The following is a 22,201-nucleotide window of genomic DNA, read 5'->3' as shown; positions in this document are numbered from 1 at the left end:
ACTTTCTGCTTAATTGAGAGCTGTGCTGTCTCATACTTAATGCCCACATGAGAACTGTGCTGTTTCGTACTTGCTGCCCAGATGAGAGCTTTGCTGTCTCATACTTGCTGCCCATATGAGAGCTGCGCTGTCTCATACTTACTACCCATATGAGAGCTTCGCTGTGTCGTTCTTGCTGCCCTTATGAGCGCTTCGCTGTCTTGTACTTGCTGCCCATATGAGAGCTTCGCTGTCTCGTACTTGCTGCCCATATGAGAGCTGCGCTGTCTCGTACTTGCTGCCCACATGAGAGCTGCGCTGTCTCGTACTTGCTGCCCACATGAGAGCTGCGCTGTCTCGTACTTGCTGCCCACATGAGAGCTGCGATGTCTCGTACTTGCTGCCCACATGAGAGCTGCGCTGTCTCGTACTTGCTGCCCAAATGAGAGCTGGCTGTCTCTTACTTGCTGCCCATATGAGAGCTTCGCTGTCTCTTACTTGCTGCACATATGAGAGCTTCGCTGTCTCGTACTTGCTGCCCATATGAGAGCTGTGCTGTCTCATACTTTCTGCCCATATGAGAGCTGGCTGTCTCTTACTTGCTGCCCATATGACAGCTTCGCTGTCTCGTACTTGCTGCCCATATGAGAGGTTTGCTGTCTCGTACTTGCTGCCCATACGAGAGCTTCGCTGTCTCGTACTTGCTGCCCATATGAGAGCTTCACTGTATCATACTTGCTGCCCATATGAGAGCTGGCTGTCTCTTACTTGCTGCCCATATGAGAGCTTCACTTTCTCGAACTTGCTGCCCATATGAGAGCTTCGCTGTCTCGTACTTACTGCCTATATGAGAGGTACACTGTCACTTACTTGCTGCTTATATGAGAGCTGTGCTGTCTCATACTTTCTGCCCATATGAGAGCTGGCTGTCTCTTACTTGCTGCCCATATGACAGCTTCGCTGTCTCGTACTTGCTGCCCATATGAGAGGTTCGCTGTCTCGTACTTGCTGCCCATATGAGAGCTTCGCTGTCTCGTACTTGCTGCCCATATGACAGCTTCGCTGTCTCGTACTTGCTGCCTATATGAGAGCTACACTGTCTCTTACTTTCTGCTTAAATGAGAGCTGTGCTGTCTCATACTTGCTGCCCACATGAGAACTGTGCTGTTTCGCACTTGCTGCTCATTGGAGAGCTTTGCTGTCTCGTACTTACTACCCATATGAGAGCTTCGCTGTGTCGTACTTGCTGCCCTTATGAGCGCTTCCCTGTCTTGTATTTGCTGCCCATATGAGAGCTGCGCTGTCTCTTACTTGCTGCCCATACTAAAGCTGCGCTGTCTCGTACTTGCTGCCCATATGAGAGCTTCGCTGTCTCGTACTTCCTGCCCATATGAGAGCTGTGCTGTCTCATACATTCTGCCCATATGAGAGCTGGCTGTCTCTTACTTGCTGCCCATATGAGAGCTTCGCTGTCTCGTACTTGCTGCCCATATGAGAGCTGCGCTGTCTCGTACTTGCTGCCCACATGAGAGCTGCGCTGTCTCATACTTGCTGCCCACATGAGAGCTGCGCTGTCTCGTACTTGCTGCCCACATGAGAGCTGCGATGTCTCGTGCTTGCTGCCCACATGAGAGCTGCGCTGTCTCGTACTTGCTGCCCAAATGAGAGCTGGCTGTCTCTTACTTGCTGCCCATATGAGAGCTTCGCTGTCTCTTACTTGCTATCCATATTAAAGCTGCACTGTCTCTTACTTGCTGCCCATTCGAGAGCTGCGCTGTCTCTTACTTGCTATCCATATTAAAGCTGCGCTGTCTCGTACTTGCTGCCCATATGAGAGCTTTGCTGTGTCGTACTTGCTGCCCTTATGAGCGCTTCGCTGTCTTGTACTTGCTGCACATATGAGAGCTGCGCTGTCTTGTACTTGCTGCCCATATGAGAGCTGTGCTGTCTCATACTTTCTGCCCATATGAGAGCTGGCTGTCTCGTACTTGCTGCCCATATGACAGCTTCGCTGTCTCGTACTTGCTGCCCATATGAGAGGTTCGCTGTCTCGTACTTGCTGCCCATATGAGAGCTTCGCTGTCTCGTACTTGCTGCCCATATGAGAGCTTCGCTGTCTCGTACTTGCTGCCCATATGAGAGCTTCGCTGTCTCGTACTTGCTGCCTATATGAGAGCTACACTGTCTCTTACTTGCTGCTTATATGAGAGCTGGCTGTCTCGTACTTGCTGCCCATATGACAGCTTCGCTGTCTCGTACTTGCTGCCCATATGAGAGGTTCGCTGTCTCGTACTTGCTGCCCATATGAGAGCTTCGCTGTCTCGTACTTGCTGCCCATATGAGAGCTGTGCTGTCTCATACTTGCTGCCCACATGAGAACTGTGCTGTTTCGTACTTGCTGCTCATTGGAGAGCTTTGCTGTCTCGTACTTACTACCCATATGAGAGCTTCGCTGTGTCGTACTTGCTGCCCTTATGAGCGCATCCCTGTCTTGTATTTGCTGCCCATATGAGAGCTGCGCTGTCTCTTACTTGCTGCCCATATTAAAGCTGCGCTGTCTCGTACTTGCTGCCCATATGAGAGCTTCGCTGTCTCGTACTTGCTGCCCATATGAGAGCTGTGCTGTCTCATACATTCTGCCCATATGAGAGCTGGCTGTCTCTTACTTGCTGCCCACATGAGAGCTGCGCTGTCTCGTACTTGCTGCCCACATGAGAGCTGCGATGTCTCGTACTTGCTGCCCACATGAGAGCTGCGCTGTCTCGTACTTGCTGCCCAAATGAGAGCTGGCTGTCTCTTACTTGCTGCCCATATGAGAGCTTTGCTGTCTCTTACTTGCTATCCATATTAAAGCTGCACTGTCTCTTACTTGCTGCCCATTCGAGAGCTGCGCTGTCTCTTACTTGCTATCCATATTAAAGCTGCGCTGTCTCGTACTTGCTGCCCATATGAGAGCTTTGCTGTGTCGTACTTGCTGCCCTTATGAGCGCTTCGCTGTCTTGTACTTGCTGCACATATGAGAGCTGCGCTGTCTCTTACTTGCTGCCCATATTAAAGCTGCGCTGTCTCGTACTTGCTGCCCATATGAGAGCTTCGCTGTCTCGTACTTGCTGCCCATATGAGAGCTTCGCTGTCTCGTACTTGCTGCCCATATGAGAGCTGTGCTGTCTCATACTTTCTGCCCATATGAGAGCTTCGCTGTCTCGTACTTGCTGCCTATATGAGAGCTACACTGTCTCTTACTTGCTGCTTATATGAGAGCTGGCTGTCTCGTACTTGCTGCCCATATGACAGCTTCGCTGTCTCGTACTTGCTGCCCATATGAGAGGTTCCCTGTCTTGTATTTGCTGCCCATATGAGAGCTTCGCTGTCTCGTACTTGCTACCCATATGAAAGCTGCGCTGTCTCGTACTTGCTGCCCATATGAGAGCTTCGCTGTCTCGTACTTCCTGCCCATATGAGAGCTGTGCTGTCTCATACATTCTGCCCATATGAGAGCTGGCTGTCTCTTACTTGCTGCCCATATGAGAGCTTCGCTGTCTCGTACTTGCTGCCCATATGAGAGCTGCGCTGTCTCGTACTTGCTGCCCACATGAGAGCTGCGCTGTCTCATACTTGCTGCCCACATGAGAGCTGCGCTGTCTCGTACTTGCTGCCCACATGAGAGCTGCGATGTCTCGTACTTGCTGCCCACATGAGAGCTGCGCTGTCTCGTACTTGCTGCCCAAATGAGAGCTGGCTGTCTCTTACTTGCTGCCCATATGAGAGCTTCGCTGTCTCTTACTTGCTATCCATATTAAAGCTGCACTGTCTCTTACTTGCTGCCCATTCGAGAGCTGCGCTGTCTCTTACTTGCTATCCATATTAAAGCTGCGCTGTCTCGTACTTGCTGCCCATATGAGAGCTTTGCTGTGTCGTACTTGCTGCCCTTATGTGCGCTTCGCTGTCTTGTACTTGCTGCACATATGAGAGCTGCGCTGTCTTGTACTTGCTGCCCATATGAGAGCTGTGCTGTCTCATACTTTCTGCCCATATGAGAGCTGGCTGTCTCGTACTTGCTGCCCATATGACAGCTTCGCTGTCTCGTACTTGCTGCCCATATGAGAGGTTCGCTGTCTCGTACTTGCTGCCCATATGAGAGCTTCGCTGTCTCGTACTTGCTGCCCATATGAGAGCTTCGCTGTCTCGTACTTGCTGCCCATATGAGAGCTTCGCTGTCTCGTACTTGCTGCCTATATGAGAGCTACACTGTCTCTTACTTGCTGCTTATATGAGAGCTGGCTGTCTCGTACTTGCTGCCCATATGACAGCTTCGCTGTCTCGTACTTGCTGCCCATATGAGAGGTTCGCTGTCTCGTACTTGCTGCCCATATGAGAGCTTCGCTGTCTCGTACTTGCTGCCCATATGAGAGCTGTGCTGTCTCATACTTGCTGCCCACATGAGAACTGTGCTGTTTCGTACTTGCTGCTCATTGGAGAGCTTTGCTGTCTCGTACTTACTACCCATATGAGAGCTTCGCTGTGTCGTACTTGCTGCCCTTATGAGCGCATCCCTGTCTTGTATTTGCTGCCCATATGAGAGCTGCGCTGTCTCTTACTTGCTGCCCATATTAAAGCTGCGCTGTCTCGTACTTGCTGCCCATATGAGAGCTTCGCTGTCTCGTACTTGCTGCCCATATGAGAGCTGTGCTGTCTCATACATTCTGCCCATATGAGAGCTGGCTGTCTCTTACTTGCTGCCCACATGAGAGCTGCGCTGTCTCGTACTTGCTGCCCACATGAGAGCTGCGATGTCTCGTACTTGCTGCCCACATGAGAGCTGCGCTGTCTCGTACTTGCTGCCCAAATGAGAGCTGGCTGTCTCTTACTTGCTGCCCATATGAGAGCTTTGCTGTCTCTTACTTGCTATCCATATTAAAGCTGCACTGTCTCTTACTTGCTGCCCATTCGAGAGCTGCGCTGTCTCTTACTTGCTATCCATATTAAAGCTGCGCTGTCTCGTACTTGCTGCCCATATGAGAGCTTTGCTGTGTCGTACTTGCTGCCCTTATGAGCGCTTCGCTGTCTTGTACTTGCTGCACATATGAGAGCTGCGCTGTCTCTTACTTGCTGCCCATATTAAAGCTGCGCTGTCTCGTACTTGCTGCCCATATGAGAGCTTCGCTGTCTCGTACTTGCTGCCCATATGAGAGCTTCGCTGTCTCGTACTTGCTGCCCATATGAGAGCTGTGCTGTCTCATACTTTCTGCCCATATGAGAGCTTCGCTGTCTCGTACTTGCTGCCTATATGAGAGCTACACTGTCTCTTACTTGCTGCTTATATGAGAGCTGGCTGTCTCGTACTTGCTGCCCATATGACAGCTTCGCTGTCTCGTACTTGCTGCCCATATGAGAGGTTCGCTGTCTCGTACTTGCTGCCCATATGAGAGCTTCGCTGTCTCGTACTTGCTGCCCATATGAGAGCTGTGCTGTCTCGTACTTGCTGCCCATATGAGAGCTGCGCTGTCTCGTACTTGCTGCCCATATGAGAGCTTCGCTGTCTCGTACTTGCTGCCTATATGAGAGCTACACTGTCTCTTACTTGCTGCTTATATGAGAGCTGTGCTGTCTCATACTTGCTGCCCACATGAGAACTGTGCTGTTTCGTACTTGCTGCTCATTGGAGAGCTTTGCTGTCTCGTACTTACTACCCATATGAGAGCTTCGCTGTGTCGTACTTGCTGCCCTTATGAGCGCTTCCCTGTCTTGTATTTGCTGCCCATATGAGAGCTGCGCTGTCTCTTACTTGCTGCCCATATTAAAGCTGCGCTGTCTCGTACTTGCTGCCCATATGAGAGCTTCGCTGTCTCGTACTTGCTGCCCATATGAGAGCTGTGCTGTCTCATACATTCTGCCCATATGAGAGCTGGCTGTCTCTTACTTGCTGCCCACATGAGAGCTGCGCTGTCTCGTACTTGCTGCCCACATGAGAGCTGCGATGTCTCGTACTTGCTGCCCACATGAGAGCTGCGCTGTCTCGTACTTGCTGCCCAAATGAGAGCTGGCTGTCTCTTACTTGCTGCCCATATGAGAGCTTTGCTGTCTCTTACTTGCTATCCATATTAAAGCTGCACTGTCTCTTACTTGCTGCCCATTCGAGAGCTGCGCTGTCTCTTACTTGCTATCCATATTAAAGCTGCGCTGTCTCGTACTTGCTGCCCATATGAGAGCTTTGCTGTGTCGTACTTGCTGCCCTTATGAGCGCTTCGCTGTCTTGTACTTGCTGCACATATGAGAGCTGCGCTGTCTCTTACTTGCTGCCCATATTAAAGCTGCGCTGTCTCGTACTTGCTGCCCATATGAGAGCTTCGCTGTCTCGTACTTGCTGCCCATATGAGAGCTTCGCTGTCTCGTACTTGCTGCCTATATGAGAGCTACACTGTCTCTTACTTGCTGCTTATATGAGAGCTGGCTGTCTCGTACTTGCTGCCCATATGACAGCTTCGCTGTCTCGTACTTGCTGCCCATATGAGAGGTTCGCTGTCTCGTACTTGCTGCCCATATGAGAGCTTCGCTGTCTCGTACTTGCTGCCCATATGAGAGCTGTGCTGTCTCATACTTGCTGCCCACATGAGAACTGTGCTGTTTCGTACTTGCTGCTCATTGGAGAGCTTTGCTGTCTCGTACTTACTACCCATATGAGAGCTTCGCTGTGTCGTACTTGCTGCCCTTATGAGCGCATCCCTGTCTTGTATTTGCTGCCCATATGAGAGCTGCGCTGTCTCTTACTTGCTGCCCATATTAAAGCTGCGCTGTCTCGTACTTGCTGCCCATATGAGAGCTTCGCTGTCTCGTACTTGCTGCCCATATGAGAGCTGTGCTGTCTCATACATTCTGCCCATATGAGAGCTGGCTGTCTCTTACTTGCTGCCCACATGAGAGCTGCGCTGTCTCGTACTTGCTGCCCACATGAGAGCTGCGATGTCTCGTACTTGCTGCCCACATGAGAGCTGCGCTGTCTCGTACTTGCTGCCCAAATGAGAGCTGGCTGTCTCTTACTTGCTGCCCATATGAGAGCTTTGCTGTCTCTTACTTGCTATCCATATTAAAGCTGCACTGTCTCTTACTTGCTGCCCATTCGAGAGCTGCGCTGTCTCTTACTTGCTATCCATATTAAAGCTGCGCTGTCTCGTACTTGCTGCCCATATGAGAGCTTTGCTGTGTCGTACTTGCTGCCCTTATGAGCGCTTCGCTGTCTTGTACTTGCTGCACATATGAGAGCTGCGCTGTCTCTTACTTGCTGCCCATATTAAAGCTGCGCTGTCTCGTACTTGCTGCCCATATGAGAGCTTCGCTGTCTCGTACTTGCTGCCCATATGAGAGCTTCGCTGTCTCGTACTTGCTGCCCATATGAGAGCTGTGCTGTCTCATACTTTCTGCCCATATGAGAGCTTCGCTGTCTCGTACTTGCTGCCTATATGAGAGCTACACTGTCTCTTACTTGCTGCTTATATGAGAGCTGGCTGTCTCGTACTTGCTGCCCATATGACAGCTTCGCTGTCTCGTACTTGCTGCCCATATGAGAGGTTCCCTGTCTTGTATTTGCTGCCCATATGAGAGCTTCGCTGTCTCGTACTTGCTACCCATATGAAAGCTGCGCTGTCTCGTACTTGCTGCCCATATGAGAGCTTCGCTGTCTCGTACTTCCTGCCCATATGAGAGCTGTGCTGTCTCATACATTCTGCCCATATGAGAGCTGGCTGTCTCTTACTTGCTGCCCATATGAGAGCTTCGCTGTCTCGTACTTGCTGCCCATATGAGAGCTGCGCTGTCTCGTACTTGCTGCCCACATGAGAGCTGCGCTGTCTCATACTTGCTGCCCACATGAGAGCTGCGCTGTCTCATACTTGCTGCCCACATGAGAGCTGCGATGTCTCGTACTTGCTGCCCACATGAGAGCTGCGCTGTCTCGTACTTGCTGCCCAAATGAGAGCTGGCTGTCTCTTACTTGCTGCCCATATGAGAGCTTCGCTGTCTCTTACTTGCTATCCATATTAAAGCTGCACTGTCTCTTATTTGCTGCCCATTCGAGAGCTGCGCTGTCTCTTACTTGCTATCCATATTAAAGCTGCGCTGTCTCGTACTTGCTGCCCATATGAGAGCTTTGCTGTGTCGTACTTGCTGCCCTTATGTGCGCTTCGCTGTCTTGTACTTGCTGCACATATGAGAGCTGCGCTGTCTTGTACTTGCTGCCCATATGAGAGCTGTGCTGTCTCATACTTTCTGCCCATATGAGAGCTGGCTGTCTCGTACTTGCTGCCCATATGACAGCTTCGCTGTCTCGTACTTGCTGCCCATATGAGAGGTTCGCTGTCTCGTACTTGCTGCCCATATGAGAGCTTCGCTGTCTCGTACTTGCTGCCCATATGAGAGCTTCGCTGTCTCGTACTTGCTGCCCATATGAGAGCTTCGCTGTCTCGTACTTGCTGCCTATATGAGAGCTACACTGTCTCTTACTTGCTGCTTATATGAGAGCTGGCTGTCTCGTACTTGCTGCCCATATGACAGCTTCGCTGTCTCGTACTTGCTGCCCATATGAGAGGTTCGCTGTCTCGTACTTGCTGCCCATATGAGAGCTTCGCTGTCTCGTACTTGCTGCCCATATGAGAGCTGTGCTGTCTCATACTTGCTGCCCACATGAGAACTGTGCTGTTTCGTACTTGCTGCTCATTGGAGAGCTTTGCTGTCTCGTACTTACTACCCATATGAGAGCTTCGCTGTGTCGTACTTGCTGCCCTTATGAGCGCATCCCTGTCTTGTATTTGCTGCCCATATGAGAGCTGCGCTGTCTCTTACTTGCTGCCCATATTAAAGCTGCGCTGTCTCGTACTTGCTGCCCATATGAGAGCTTCGCTGTCTCGTACTTGCTGCCCATATGAGAGCTGTGCTGTCTCATACATTCTGCCCATATGAGAGCTGGCTGTCTCTTACTTGCTGCCCACATGAGAGCTGCGCTGTCTCGTACTTGCTGCCCACATGAGAGCTGCGATGTCTCGTACTTGCTGCCCACATGAGAGCTGCGCTGTCTCGTACTTGCTGCCCAAATGAGAGCTGGCTGTCTCTTACTTGCTGCCCATATGAGAGCTTTGCTGTCTCTTACTTGCTATCCATATTAAAGCTGCACTGTCTCTTACTTGCTGCCCATTCGAGAGCTGCGCTGTCTCTTACTTGCTATCCATATTAAAGCTGCGCTGTCTCGTACTTGCTGCCCATATGAGAGCTTTGCTGTGTCGTACTTGCTGCCCTTATGAGCGCTTCGCTGTCTTGTACTTGCTGCACATATGAGAGCTGCGCTGTCTCTTACTTGCTGCCCATATTAAAGCTGCGCTGTCTCGTACTTGCTGCCCATATGAGAGCTTCGCTGTCTCGTACTTGCTGCCCATATGAGAGCTTCGCTGTCTCGTACTTGCTGCCCATATGAGAGCTGTGCTGTCTCATACTTTCTGCCCATATGAGAGCTTCGCTGTCTCGTACTTGCTGCCTATATGAGAGCTACACTGTCTCTTACTTGCTGCTTATATGAGAGCTGGCTGTCTCGTACTTGCTGCCCATATGACAGCTTCGCTGTCTCGTACTTGCTGCCCATATGAGAGGTTCGCTGTCTCGTACTTGCTGCCCATATGAGAGCTTCGCTGTCTCGTACTTGCTGCCCATATGAGAGCTGTGCTGTCTCGTACTTGCTGCCCATATGAGAGCTGCGCTGTCTCGTACTTGCTGCCCATATGAGAGCTTCGCTGTCTCGTACTCGCTGCCTATATGAGAGCTACACTGTCTCTTACTTGCTGCTTATATGAGAGCTGTGCTGTCTCATACTTGCTGCCCACATGAGAACTGTGCTGTTTCGTACTTGCTGCTCATTGGAGAGCTTTGCTGTCTCGTACTTACTACCCATATGAGAGCTTCGCTGTGTCGTACTTGCTGCCCTTATGAGCGCTTCCCTGTCTTGTATTTGCTGCCCATATGAGAGCTGCGCTGTCTCTTACTTGCTGCCCATATTAAAGCTGCGCTGTCTCGTACTTGCTGCCCATATGAGAGCTTCGCTGTCTCGTACTTGCTGCCCATATGAGAGCTGTGCTGTCTCATACATTCTGCCCATATGAGAGCTGGCTGTCTCTTACTTGCTGCCCACATGAGAGCTGCGCTGTCTCGTACTTGCTGCCCACATGAGAGCTGCGATGTCTCGTACTTGCTGCCCACATGAGAGCTGCGCTGTCTCGTACTTGCTGCCCAAATGAGAGCTGGCTGTCTCTTACTTGCTGCCCATATGAGAGCTTTGCTGTCTCTTACTTGCTATCCATATTAAAGCTGCACTGTCTCTTACTTGCTGCCCATTCGAGAGCTGCGCTGTCTCTTACTTGCTATCCATATTAAAGCTGCGCTGTCTCGTACTTGCTGCCCATATGAGAGCTTTGCTGTGTCGTACTTGCTGCCCTTATGAGCGCTTCGCTGTCTTGTACTTGCTGCACATATGAGAGCTGCGCTGTCTCTTACTTGCTGCCCATATTAAAGCTGCGCTGTCTCGTACTTGCTGCCCATATGAGAGCTTCGCTGTCTCGTACTTGCTGCCCATATGAGAGCTTCGCTGTCTCGTACTTGCTGCCTATATGAGAGCTACACTGTCTCTTACTTGCTGCTTATATGAGAGCTGGCTGTCTCGTACTTGCTGCCCATATGAGAGCTTCGCTGTCTCGTACTTGCTGCCCATATGAGAGCTGTGCTGTCTCATACATTCTGCCCATATGAGAGCTGGCTGTCTCTTACTTGCTGCCCACATGAGAGCTGCGCTGTCTCGTACTTGCTGCCCACATGAGAGCTGCGATGTCTCGTACTTGCTGCCCACATGAGAGCTGCGCTGTCTCGTACTTGCTGCCCAAATGAGAGCTGGCTGTCTCTTACTTGCTGCCCATATGAGAGCTTTGCTGTCTCTTACTTGCTATCCATATTAAAGCTGCACTGTCTCTTACTTGCTGCCCATTCGAGAGCTGCGCTGTCTCTTACTTGCTATCCATATTAAAGCTGCGCTGTCTCGTACTTGCTGCCCATATGAGAGCTTTGCTGTGTCGTACTTGCTGCCCTTATGAGCGCTTCGCTGTCTTGTACTTGCTGCACATATGAGAGCTGCGCTGTCTCTTACTTGCTGCCCATATTAAAGCTGCGCTGTCTCGTACTTGCTGCCCATATGAGAGCTTCGCTGTCTCGTACTTGCTGCCCATATGAGAGCTTCGCTGTCTCGTACTTGCTGCCCATATGAGAGCTGTGCTGTCTCATACTTTCTGCCCATATGAGAGCTTCGCTGTCTCGTACTTGCTGCCTATATGAGAGCTACACTGTCTCTTACTTGCTGCTTATATGAGAGCTGGCTGTCTCGTACTTGCTGCCCATATGACAGCTTCGCTGTCTCGTACTTGCTGCCCATATGAGAGGTTCGCTGTCTCGTACTTGCTGCCCATATGAGAGCTTCGCTGTCTCGTACTTGCTGCCCATATGAGAGCTGTGCTGTCTCGTACTTGCTGCCCATATGAGAGCTGCGCTGTCTCGTACTTGCTGCCCATATGAGAGCTTCGCTGTCTCGTACTTGCTGCCTATATGAGAGCTACACTGTCTCTTACTTGCTGCTTATATGAGAGCTGGCTGTCTCGTACTTGCTGCCCATATGACAGCTTCGCTGTCTCGTACTTGCTGCCCATATGAGAGGTTCGCTGTCTCGTACTTGCTGCCCATATGAGAGCTTCGCTGTCTCGTACTTGCTGCCCATATGAGAGCTGTGCTGTCTCATACTTGCTGCCCACATGAGAACTGTGCTGTTTCGTACTTGCTGCTCATTGGAGAGCTTTGCTGTCTCGTACTTACTACCCATATGAGAGCTTCGCTGTGTCGTACTTGCTGCCCTTATGAGCGCTTCCCTGTCTTGTATTTGCTGCCCATATGAGAGCTGCGCTGTCTCTTACTTGCTGCCCATATTAAAGCTGCGCTGTCTCGTACTTGCTGCCCATATGAGAGCTTCGCTGTCTCGTACTTGCTGCCCATATGAGAGCTGTGCTGTCTCATACATTCTGCCCATATGAGAGCTGGCTGTCTCTTACTTGCTGCCCACATGAGAGCTGCGCTGTCTCGTACTTGCTGCCCACATGAGAGCTGCGATGTCTCGTACTTGCTGCCCACATGAGAGCTGCGCTGTCTCGTACTTGCTGCCCAAATGAGAGCTGGCTGTCTCTTACTTGCTGCCCATATGAGAGCTTTGCTGTCTCTTACTTGCTATCCATATTAAAGCTGCACTGTCTCTTACTTGCTGCCCATTCGAGAGCTGCGCTGTCTCTTACTTGCTATCCATATTAAAGCTGCGCTGTCTCGTACTTGCTGCCCATATGAGAGCTTTGCTGTGTCGTACTTGCTGCCCTTATGAGCGCTTCGCTGTCTTGTACTTGCTGCACATATGAGAGCTGCGCTGTCTCTTACTTGCTGCCCATATTAAAGCTGCGCTGTCTCGTACTTGCTGCCCATATGAGAGCTTCGCTGTCTCGTACTTGCTGCCCATATGAGAGCTTCGCTGTCTCGTACTTGCTGCCCATATGAGAGCTGTGCTGTCTCATACTTTCTGCCCATATGAGAGCTTCGCTGTCTCGTACTTGCTGCCTATATGAGAGCTACACTGTCTCTTACTTGCTGCTTATATGAGAGCTGGCTGTCTCGTACTTGCTGCCCATATGACAGCTTCGCTGTCTCGTACTTGCTGCCCATATGAGAGGTTCGCTGTCTCGTACTTGCTGCCCATATGAGAGCTTCGCTGTCTCGTACTTGCTGCCCATATGAGAGCTGTGCTGTCTCGTACTTGCTGCCCATATGAGAGCTGCGCTGTCTCGTACTTGCTGCCTTTATGAGAGCTTCGGTAGAGAATATGTGATTGATAAACGATTTGAGAGTAGATATGGATAGTTTTAAACAGAGTTGGTCCCAATTAAGATATCTTGATATTTAAACTATTTCCACTCTTCAATGCGTGTTTTTCTAGCTCCAATAGTGCAATAATATCTAACAATAATAATAATAATACAATTAAAAATACACACAATTCAGAAAAACAAGAAAATAAGTTCTATTCTGTAGGAGGAGCCATGACTAAAATCCAGTATATACATGTAAAGTGGGTGAAACAGTATGTACATTTTATTAAAGTGACCAGTGTTCAATGACTATGTACATAGGGCCGCAGTGTCTAAGGTGCAGGGTAGAGTACCGGGTGGTAGCCTGTTAGTAACAGTGACTAAGGTTCTGGGCAGGGTACTGGGCAGAGGACGGCTAGTGGTGACTGTTTAGCAGTCTGATTGGCCTGGAGATAATAGCTCTTTCTCAGAGTCTCGGTCCCAGCTTTGATGCACCTGTACTGTTTCCCCCTTCTAGATGGTAGTGGAATGAACAGGCCATGGCTCAGGTGGCTGAGGTCCTTGATGATATTTTTGGCCTTCCTGTGACACTGGGTGCTGTAGATGTCGTGGAGGGCAGGCAGTGTGCCCCCGATGATGTGTTGGGCTAACCACACCACCCTCTGGAGAGCCCTGCGGTTGCAGATGGTGCAATTCATGAGGGTCTTGGGGGCGAAGCCGCATTTCTTCAGTCTCCTGAGTTTGAAGAGGCGCTGTTGCGCCTTCTTCGCCATGCTGTCTGTGTGAAGGGACTATTTCAGGTTGTTCTTGATGTACATGCAGAGGAACTTGAAGCTTTTGACCCTCTCCAATGTTGTCCCGTCGATGATCAGCTCCTTTGTTTTGTTGACATTGAGGGAAAGGTTATTTTCCTGGCACCACTCCGCCAGGGCTCACACCTCCTCCTTGTAGGATGTCTCATCAATGTTGGTAATCCTTCTTCCAAGATGGCGTAGCAGTGCAGACGTGGTTTGTCGTCCTCTCGTTTACTTAGTTGTATTTCTCGTCTATTTTGTATATATTCCTATTTATTTTTCAATCTCTTTTTCCATTTTTAAATTAAATATACCTTCCGGTAATCCGCCTCACTCAATGTGACACGGATCCGCAATTTTTTTAGACCTTATAGCCAAAACTCATCAGAAGCTAGCCAGCTAATTAGCTACTACCTATTTAGTCATTGTTAGCCACTGCTCAGGCACCAGCCGTTTTATAGCCTGGATAATACCTGCCAGCCTCAGACTGTTTTTCTCCACTACAGCGCCGGATTCCTGCCATAAACCCTGGACCATTGATCATCACAGCTAGCTAGCTGCCACTGAGTGACCCATCCCCTGTCGGCCCTAGCCCCGAACTCGGGCCCTGTGTGTAGTTAACACACAGGGCCTGAGTTCGGGGCTAGGGCCGACAGGGGATGGGTCACTCAGTGGCAGCTAGCTAGCTGTGATGATCTCACCCCGTTCTCCCGGGTGGCGCAGTGGTCTAGGGCACTGCATTGCAGTGCTAGCTGCGCCACCAGAGTCTCTGGGTTCGCGCCCAGGCTCTGTCGCAGCCGGCCGCAACCGGGAGGTTCGTGGGGCGACGCACAATTGGCATAGCGTCGTCTGGGTTAGGGAGGGTTTGGCCGGTAGGGATATCCTTGTCTCAGTATGTAAAATGTAATAAAATGTATGCACTCTACTGTAAATCGCTCTGGTAAGAGCATCTGCTAAATGACTAAAATGTAAAATGTTAACCTCACTGCCCATTCATTGCCATTTTACCTGTTGTTGTCTTAGCTGATTAGCTGTTGTTGTCTTACCCGTTGTTGTCTTAGCTAGCTCTCCCAATCAACACCTGTGATTGCTTTATGCCTCTCTTTATGTCTCTCTCAAATGTCAATATGCCTTGTATACTGTTGTTTAGGAGTGTTCTCATTGTTTTAGTTTACTGCGGAGCCCCTAGTCCCACTGTACATGCCTTAGATACCTCCTTTGTCCCACCTCCCACACATGCGGTGATCTCACCCAGTATAGCCAGCGTGTCCAGAGATGCAACCTCTCTTATCATCACTCAGTGGCTGGGCTTAACTCCACCCCACCATACCCCTGTCTGCACATTATGCCCTGAATCTATTCTACCACGCCCAGAAATCTGCTCCTTTTATTCTCTGTCCCCAACGCACTAGACAACCAGTTTTGCTAGCCTTTAGCCGTACCCTCATCCTTCTCCTCCTCTGTTCCTCGGGTGATGTGGAGGTAAACCCAGGCCCAGCGTGTCCCCAGGCACTCTCATTTGTTGACTTCTGTAATCGAAAAAGCCTTGGTTTCATGCATGTTAATATCAGAAGCCTCCTTTCTAAGTTTGTTTAACTCACTGCTTTAGCACACTCCGCCAACCCTGATGTCCTTGCCGTGTCTGAATCCTGGTTTAGGAAGGCCACCAAAAATTCTGAGATTTCAATACCCAGCTACAACATTTTCCGTCGAGATAGAACTGCCAAATGGGGAGGAGTTGCAATCTACTGCAGAGATAGCTTGCAAAGTTCTGTCATACTTTCCAGGTCTATGCCCAAACAGTTTGAGCTTCTAATTTTAAAAATGAATCTCTCCAGAAATAAGTCTCTCACTGTTGCCGCCTGTTATAGACCCCCCTCAGCTCCCAGCTGTGCCCTGGACACCATATGTGATTTGATTGCCCCACATCTATCTTCTGAGGTCGTTCTGTTAGGTGACCTAAACTGGGATATGCTTAACACCCCAGCAGTCCTACAATCTAAGCTAGATGCCCTCAATCTCAAACAAATCATCAAGGAAACCACCAGATACAACCCTAAATCCGTAAACATGGGCACCCTAATAGATATTATCCTGACCAATTTGGCCTCCAAATACACCTCTTTCGACTCTGTCAATCACCGTATTCTTATCGGCAGACTCAATAGTCTTGGTTTCTCAAATGACTGCCTCGCCTGGTTCACGAACTACTTCGCAGACAGAGTTCAGTGTGTCAAATCGGAGGGCCTGTTGTCCGGACCTCTGGCAGCCTCTATGGGGGTCCCACTGGGTTCAATTCTCGGGCTGACTCTTTTCTCTGTATATATCAACAATGTCGCTCTTGCTGCGGGTGATTCCCTGCTCCACCTCTACACAGACGCCACCATTCTGTATACATCTGGCCCTTCTTTGGACACTGTTAACCTTTTCTCAATTGGGGGTGCTGTTTGCACTTTGTAATAATTTCGTTCCAAAATTAAACGGCCTCGTACTCAATTCTTGCTCGTACAATATGCATATTATTATTACTTTTGGATAGAAAACACTCTCTAGTTTCTAAAACTGTTTGAATTATATCTGTGAGTAAAACAGAACTCGAGTTGGAGCAATTTTCCTATGAGGAAGTGAGAAATCTGAAATCTGCAGGCTGTTCTGAGGTCGGTTTATTAATTTGCATGTATTCTATTGGTTGAGATGCACTGCATACGCCTTCCCCTGGATGTCAGCGAATAGTGAGAATTGGAATGGAGTTGCTAGGCAGATCTGAGGGCTTATAAATGGGCTGGCAACGTGGGGTCCTCCCTTTCTTCTCTTCGCCATGACGCAAAAAGGACCTCAGGATGGCGTTCTAGAAAGCTCCCGTTATAGCCCTTAGATATATCCGGCTCTGTTTTTATTCGATATAGGTGTTAAAGACATCATAATGTTGTTATTTTAAACCGAGTTATATAAGTTTATATCAGTATATTGCGAATTTCGGATATTTATTTGTGCTGCGTTCTAGGGAGTTGGACACGTCTGGCCCACATGGCTAATGTTTACTGCTAATTCCAACGGTGAAGGCGACAATCTACAACCGAGCAACGATTCTTTTGGAAAAAGGACAACTTGCACAAGATTCTGATGGGAGCTCATCAAAAAGTAAGAACTATTTATGATGTTAATTCGTTGTTCTGTTGAAAAATGTAAAACTTATATTCCGACATGAATTTCGGTGCGGTCTCGCTTTAACGCACGCTGTATGTCGTAGTAACGTTAACCTGTTTGGGCTGCAGGGGCAGTATTGAGTAGCCGGATAAAAGGTGCCCATTTCAAACGGCCTCGTACTCAATTCTTGCTCGTACAATATGCATATTATTATTACTATTGGATAGAAAACACTCTCTTGTTTCTAAAACCGTTTGAATTATATCTGTGAGTAAAACAGAACTCCTTTTGCAGCAAACTTCCTGACAGGACGTGGAAAATCTGAAATCGATGCTCTCTTCTAGGGGCTGCCTATTAAAGTCCTTGATATTTATTCGTTTAGATGCACTTCATACGTCTTCCACTAGATGTCGACAAGGAGTGAGAGAAGAAATGGAGTGAATAACTTGACCTGGGCTCGTATAATAGCTCTTTGTATGACGTGTCACCAGTTTCCTGTTTTCTGTAGAGCGCGTCAAGTGACCTGGATTTGCCTTCTGATAAGCTGTCGTTATGGACAACTAATATCTCCGGCTTTGATTTTATTTGATACATGTGACAATATAATCGTAAAGTATGTTTTTTCAATATAGTTTAATCAGATTATTGAATTTTTTTCGGGAGTTTTGCCGTGTTCCGTTCTCTTCCGTTTGTTGACATGGAGAGATTCGCACCACTTGGCAAGTGTGCTTGCTAAATCGAGAGGGAAAAAGGCTGTTCTAAAACCAAACAACGATTGTTCTGGACAAAGGACCCCTTGTACAACATTCTGATGAAAGATCATCAAAAGTAGGACCCATTTTATGATGCTATTTCATATATCTGTCGAACATGTTGTGCTAGTCGTTTGCGCCCAGCTTTTGGGTACTCTCTGGCTATACCTAAGCTGGATGTCGTAATGAAGTTATTTTTAGAGTTCTAACGTGGCGATTGCATTAAGAACTAGTGTATCTATCATTTCCTATACAACATGTATTTTTTAGTTATGTTTATGAATAGCTATTTGGTCAGAATATGTGTGTCAGAAAAAGTGTCAGAAAAATATCCGGACGTTGTGGGAAAAAGATGCTACGTTAGCACAATGTATTTGACATTGGTGTCTGTAATTATTCTGGCTGCTTTCGGTGCAATTTCTGATTGTAGCTGCAATGTAAACTATGATTTATATCTGAAATATGCAAATTTTTTGAACAAAACATAGATTTATTGAATAACATGTTATAAGACTGTCATCTGATGAAGTTGTTTGTTGGTTAGTTTGGTTGGTTCTTGGTTAGTTAGGTTGGCTTTGTGCATGCTACCTGTGCTGTGAAAAATGTCTGTCCTTTTTTGTATTTGGTGGTGAGCTAACAAATATACGTGCTGTTTTCGCTGTAAAATATTTAAAAAATCGGACATGTTGACTGGATTCACAAGATGTGTACCTTTCATTTGCTGTATTGGACTTGTTAATGTGTGAAAGTTAAATATTTCTAAAAAGTATATTTTGAATTTCGCGCCCTGCACTTGAAGTGGCTGTTGTCATATTGTGGCCGGCCTCGGACTTGCAGCCAGAAGAAGTTAATTTTAAAAATCTAACACAGCGATTGCATTAAGAACTAATGTATCTTTAATTTGCTGTCAAACCTGTATTTTTTAAGTCAAGTTTAGGATTAGTTACTGATTAGATTAGGTGCCTCTCCCAAGATTTCTCCTGACATATTGTTGGCAGCTTGGCTACTTTTCTCATTGTATAACCACGATTTGTGCCGCTAAATATGCAAATGTTCGAACAAACTCTATATGTATTGTGTAATATGATGTTATAGGACCTGTCTAGGATCAGCGTGGCGCTAGCGGCACACCCCCCCCCCCCCCACTGAAAAACCAGTGCCGCGAAATTCAAAAAAAATATTTTTTTAAAATATTTAACTTTCACACATTAAAGTCCAATACAGCTAATGAAAGACACAGATCTTGTGAATCCAGTCAACATTTCCGATTTTTAAAATGTTTTACAGGGAAGACACAATATGTAAAGATGTACATCTATTACCTAAAAACACATTAGCATAATCCACCATCTTTTATTTGTCCACCAACACCAGTAGCCATCACCAATTCGGCTAAACTAAGATATTTATAGCCCCTAACCAACAAAAAAACTCATTAGATGACAGTCTGATAACATATTTATGGTATGGGATAGGTTTTGTTAGAAAAAAGTGCATATTTCAGGTAGACTTCATAGTTTACAATTGCACCCACCATCACAAATGGACTAGAATAATTACAATGAGCAACGTGTTTACCTAACTACTAATCATCAAACATTTCGTAAAAATACACAGCATACACGAATCGAAAGACACAGATCCTGTGAATACAGACAATATTTCAGATTTTCTAAGTGTCTTACAGCGAAAACACAATAAATCGTTATATTAGCTTAGCACATAGCAATTAGCAGCCCAGCATTGATTCTAGCCAAAGTGAGCGATAAAAGTCAACATCGCCAAAAGATATTAATTTTTTCACTAACCTTCTCAGAATTCTTCCGATGACACTCCTGTAACATCACATTACAACATGCATATACAGTTTGATCGAAAATGTTTATATTTAGCCACCAAAATCATGGTTAGACAATGTGAAATGTAACTCAGCTGGTCAGAATTTGTCCTTGCGCCACTTAGACAGTGATCTACTCTTATACATAAATACTCATAAACGTGACTAAAAAATATAGGGTGGACAGGGATTGATAGACAATTTAATTCTTAATACAATTGCGTTATTACATTTTTTAATTTATCCTTACTTTTCAATACAGTTTGCGCCAAGCGAAGCTACGTCAAAAAACATGGCGTCCTAAGCCACTAAAATGTTTCGACAGAAACACGATTTATCATAATAAAAATGTCCTACCTTGAGCTGTTCTTCCATCAGTATCTTGGGCAAAGGATCCTCTTTTGGTGGAAAGCTGTCCTCTTGCCATGTGGAAATGTCAACTGCGTTCGGGATGAACTGAAAAGCGTGCCCAACTTTTCACATCGTTGCAAAAATAAATGTCCCAAAATCGCACTAAACGGATATAAATTGCTATAAAACGCTTTAAATTAACTACCTTATGATGTTTTTAACTCCTATAACGAGTGAAAAGATGACCGGAGAAATATAACAGGCTAAACTAACGCTTGGAACAGGTGCGCGCCGGTGTCCTCTAGGCTCATGACGCAGCTCCCAAAGAATGACTAGCTTCAGGGTTTTTTCATTTGTAGGGCCTGTGAACGCGCAATCGACCCCGTTGGAATCGTCATCACGTAAAGGCATCCAGGGGAAGACGTAAGAAGTGTCCGTATAGTCATAGCAACGACAGTGCCCTTATAACTGACTTCAGAAGAGTGGCCAACATTTCTCAAATCTGACTCCATGTCAGGGAAATTGCTGTAGAATGGGCTCTGTTCCACTTAGAGACAAAATTTCAACTCCTATAGAAACTATAGACTGTTTTCTATCCAATAATAATAATAATATGCATATTGTACGATCAAGGATTTTGTGGGAAGCCGTTTAAAAAATTAGCCAAATTAGCATAAATAGTCTAAACAGCGCCCCCATCCCCAACAGGTTATAGGACTATCATCTGAAGAAGTTTGAGAAGGTTAGTGAAAAAATTAATATCTTTTGCTGGTTTATTCGTTATCGCTATTGTTGGCCTGAATCAATGCTGTTGTGTGGTTGGCTATTGTAGTAAGCTAATATAATGCTATATTGTGTTTTCGCTGTAAAACACTTAAAAAATCTGAAATATTGTCTGGATTCACAAGATCTTTGTCTTTCATTTGCTGTACGCTGTGTATTTTTCAGAAATGTTTTATGATGAGTATTTAGGTAATTCACGTTGGTCTCTGTAGTTATTCTAGTTGCTTTGGTGAGAGTTGTGATGGTGGCTGCAATGGTAAACTATGATTTATACCTGAAATATGCACATTTTTAGAACAAAACATATGCTATACAATAAATATGTTATCAGACTGTCATCTGATGAAGTTGTTTCTTGGTTAGTGGCTATTTATATCTTTATTTGGTCGAAATTGTGATAGCTACCAATGCAGGAAAAAAATGGTGGGAAAAAAAGTTGTGTCTTTTGCTATCGTGGTTAGCTAATAGATTTACATATTGTGTCTTCCCTGTAAAACATTTTAAAAATCAGAAATGATGCTTGGATTCACAAGATGTGTATCTTTCATCTGGTGTCTTGGACTTGTGATTTAATGATATTTAGATGCTAGTATTTACTTGTGACGCTATGCTAGGCTATGCTAGGCAGCTTTTTTACTGATGGGGGTGCTCCCGGATCCGGGATTGTGTGCAAGTAGAAGTTAACTAACGTCCAAATGAGCTTCAATGCTATACAACACTCTTTTCATGGCCTCCAACTGCTCTTAAACGCTAGTAAAACCAAATGCATGCTTTTCAACCGTTCGCTGCCCACACCCGCCCGCCCGACTAGCATCACTAGTCTGGACGGTTCTGACCTAGAATACAACTACAAATACAACTACAAATACGTAGGTGTCTGGCTAGACTGTAAACTCTCCTTCCAGACTCATATCAAACATCCCCAATCCAAAATCAAATCTAGAATCGGCTTTCTATTTCGCAACAAAGCCTCCTTCACTCACGCCGCCAAACTTACCCTAGTAAAACTGACTATCCTACCGATCCTCGACTTCGGCGATGTCATCTACAAAATAGCTTCCAATACTCTACTCAGGAAATTGGAGTCTACTCTACTCAGGAAATTGTAGTCTATCACAGTGCCATCAGTTTTGTTACCAAAGCGCCTTATATCACCCACCACTGCGACCTGTATGCTTTAGTCGGCTGGCCCTCGCTACATATTCGTCGCCAGACCCACTGGCTCCAGGGCATCTATAAGTCTATGCTAGGTAAAGCTCTGCCTTATCTCAGCTCACTGGTCACGATAACAACACCCACCCGTAGCACGCGCTCCAGCAGGTATATCTCACTGGTCATCCCCAAAGCCAACACCTCCTTTGGCCACCTTTCCTTCCAGTTCTCTGCTGCCAATGACTGGAACGAAGTGCAAAATTCGCTGAAGCTAGAGAGTTACATTTCCCTCACTAACTGTAAACATCAGCTACCTGAGCAGCTAACCGATCGCTGCAGCTGTACATAGTCCATCTGTAAATAGCCCACCCAATCTACCTACCTCATCCCCATATTGTTTTAATTTACTTTGCTGCTCTTTGCACACCAGTATCACTACTTACACGCCATCATCTGCTCATCATCATCTGCTCATCTATCACTCCA

This window comes from Salvelinus fontinalis, chromosome 14 (genome assembly GCF_029448725.1).
Source record: "Salvelinus fontinalis isolate EN_2023a chromosome 14, ASM2944872v1, whole genome shotgun sequence".
Classification (NCBI taxonomy): Eukaryota; Metazoa; Chordata; class Actinopteri; order Salmoniformes; family Salmonidae; genus Salvelinus; species Salvelinus fontinalis.
Note: the sequence above shows the minus strand (reverse complement) of the source record.